Source organism: Barbus barbus (assembly GCF_936440315.1).
Source record: "Barbus barbus genome assembly, chromosome: 2".
Lineage (NCBI taxonomy): Eukaryota > Metazoa > Chordata > Actinopteri > Cypriniformes > Cyprinidae > Barbus > Barbus barbus.
Window position 1 is genome coordinate 36,176,812 of NC_136730.1, and position 3,702 is coordinate 36,180,513.

Sequence of the window (3,702 nt, forward strand, 5' to 3'; positions counted from 1 at the left end):
ACTACTCTGCTGTTGGGAAATGTCTGCACCTGCTGATATATTTTTTGTTAATTTAACCACTGTATTGAATAAATACTTGGGCTTGTGTTTGTTTTCTTAATCAGATCTAGCAGTTTTTAAGGCTTTTCTGTAAGATAAATTACTTTCCCGCCATGCAACACGAAATACCTCTAGTTTTGTTTTCCTCCATTTTCTGGCCTTCTCTCTTTAGGGCGCGAGTGTGCTCATTATATCACGGTGTCAAACTGTTTTCCTTAATCTTCCTTAAGTGTAAAGGAGCAACCATAACTAAGTGCTAGAAAAAAGAGAGTCCATAGTTTCTGTTACATCATCAAGTTGTTCTGAACTATTGGATATGCTGAGGAATTGAGACAGGTCATGAAGATTATTTACAAAGCAGTCTGTGGTAGAAGTGATGGTAGAAGTGATTCTATCATATTTGTAACAAGGAGTTGAATTTGCAGCTTTAGCTATATGGAGGATACACGAGACTAGATAATGATCAGAAATATTATCACTCTGCTGCAAAATTTCAATGCTATTAACATCAATTCCATATGACAGTATTAAATCTAGAGTATGATTTCAACAACGAGTAGGTCCTGACACATGTTGTCTAACCTCAATTGAGTTCAGAATGTCTATAAATGCTGATCCCAATGCATTGTTTTCATTATCAACATGAATATTAAAATCACCAACAATAAGGACTTTATCTGCAGCCAGCACTAACTAAATCAGCAAATTGATAAAGTCTGTATGGTGCCCTGGTGGCCTATATACAGTAGCCAGTACAAATATCACATGGGATTTATCATTAACACTTTTTTTCTCTGGATAACGTCATATGAAGCTCCATTTCTTAAAACGAATTATACTTGAAACTCGGCCTCTGAGAAATACTGAAGATATTGCTATAGTCTCTATAGTTTCTATAGTGCGATATCTAGGTGAAAGAGTCTCTATGTGCTGAGAATTAACTGACTTCTGTGACGTGAGGCGCTAGCAGACGGTCGGTTTAGCCAGTCAGTCTGCTTCCTGACCTGGGCCCCAGTTAGTCAAGCATGAAATCTAAGACTATGTGCCATATTTCTAGAGAGAAGAGTGGCACCACCCCCGGAGGGATGAAGACCATCTCTTTTCAGCAGGTCAGGTCTGCCCCAAAAACTCGTCCAATTGTCTATGAAACCTATGTTATTCTGCAGGCACCACTTAGACATCCAGCCATTGAGTGACGACAGTCTGCTATGTATCTCGTCACCATGGTAAGCAGGGAAGGTCATTACAGTGTCTGACATCGTACTTTCAAGTTCACACACCTCTTTAACATTATTTTTAGTGATCTCGACTGGCAAAGTCAAACATCATTAGTGCCAACATGAATAACAATCTTACTGAATTTATACAGTGGGTACGGAAAGTATTCAGACCCCCTTACATTTTTCACTCTTTGTTATATTGCAGCCATTTGCTAAAATAATAAGTTAATTTTTTTTCCACAGATCTGGCCAAGGTTACAAAAAAAATTCTGCTGTACTTAAGGTTCCTAAGAGCACAGTGGCATCCATAATCCTTAAATGGATGACGTTTGGGACGACCAGAACCCTTCTTAGAGCTGGCCGTCCGGCCAAACTGAGCTATCGGGGGAGAAGAGCCTTGGTGAGAGAGGTAAAGAAGAACCCAAAGATCACTGTGGCTGACCTCCAGAGATGCAGTCGGGAGATGAGAGAAAGTTGTAGAAAGTCAACCATCACTGCAGCCCTCCACCAGTCGGGGCTTTATGGCAGAGTGGCCCGACGGAAGCCTCTCCTCAGTGCAAGACACATGAAAGCCCGCATGGAGTTTGCTAAAAAACACCTGAAGATTCTCTGGTCTGATGAGACCAAGATAGAACTTTTTGGCCTTAATTCTAAGCGGTATGTGTGGAGAAAACCAGGCACTGCTCATCACCTGTACAATACAGTCCCAACAGTGAAGCATGGTGGTGGCAGCATCATGCTGTGGGGGTGTTTTTCAGCTGCAGGGACAGGACGACTGGTTGCAATCGAAGGAAAGATGAATGCGGCCAAGTACAGGGATATCCTGGACGAAAACCTTCTCCAGAGTGCTCAGGACCTCAGACTGGGCCGAAGGTTTACCTTCCAACAAGACAATGACCCTAAGCACACAGCTAAAATAACGAAGGAGTGGCTTCACAACAACTCCGTGACTGTTCTTGAATGGCCCAGCCAGAGCCCTGCCTTAAACCCAATTGAGCATCTCCGGAGAGACCTAAAAATGGCTGTCCACCAACGTTTACCATCCAACCTGACAGAACTGGAGAGGATCTGCAAGGAGGAATGGCAGAGGATCCCCAAATCCAGGTGTGAAAAACTTGTTGCATCTTTCCCAAAAAGACTCATGGCTGTATTAGATCAAAAGGGTGCTTCTACTAAATGCTGAGCAAAGGGTCTGAATACTTAGGACCATGTGATATTTCAGCTTTTCTTTTTTAATAAATCTCCAAAAATGTCAACAGTTCTGTGTTTTTGTGTCAATATGGGGTGCTGTGTGTACATTAATGAGGAAAAAAATGAACTTAAATGATTTTAGCAAATGGCTGCAATATAACAAAGAGTGAAAAATTTAAGGGGGTCTGAATACTTTCCGTACCCACTGTATTTAGCATAAAATATTAATTTGCGAGTGAAGTTTTTGCTGAGGTCGCCACTGGCCACTATATATATATTTTTATTGAAGAAAGAACAGGGTGACATATTACATACAAAGAGTTGACAAAGTTTCTCTTAATTTTTAATTTTTTTTTCATTTTTCATACATTTATGAAGTTGTGACAATTCTGTTTTTGCTTTGTCAGTATGGTGTGTGGAGTGTAGACTGATGTGGGGAAAAAACTAATATAAAGTAGTTTATATATAAATATAAGCCACTTGCATAATAGCTGTCACTTTCAGATTAATGCACAGCTCAAACTATCTGTACATCATGTGTGTAAGACTTTTTATTTTAAGGTAATTATTTCATCACAAGTAAATTTCTCAATGGGTAAAATTGGCTGTCTCTATTATTATAGACTGATATTGTAATATTATTTTCAAAATTTATTTTTAAATTATTATTATTATTATTAAAATTAGCATTGTCCCTGGTTCAATAGGGTAAAAAAAAGTAGCAGTGGCTGGGCCAGTTTTATTATCTCCGCTTAAAAGATGCAATCTAATCCTGTTTACGTGATATAAACCAACTTCCAAGCAGGTTTGAGTTTAAGGGGTTGGGAGGAGGGTCTGGCTCTGGCTGCAGACTTGCGCTTCCGCGGGTGATGCCACTTGCGGTCTTTTATTTTTTATTTTTATTTTGTTCTATTTATTGATTATTTTTTTGTTTGAATCTCTCAACATTTTACAACAGTAGCCAAGTAGTGGGCTAGAAGGGATACAGCAACTCCGGAATGAGCTTCGAAGAATCTAATAATCCTAATAATCTAAAAATCAGTACAAACACAATTGATTCATTTCAGTTTTGTTAACGTTAACACAAAAAACTGACCCAAGAATCATTTTTCACTGTTTATGGATTTACTTTGAGATCAACGCCACCTAGTGGCAACCATAGGAGTTTCGAAACAGTAATGACGTAACGAAGCCTCGTTTGCTGAAATCACGTGATTTGCCCAATTTGATACTTGCTCCGAACCACTGATTC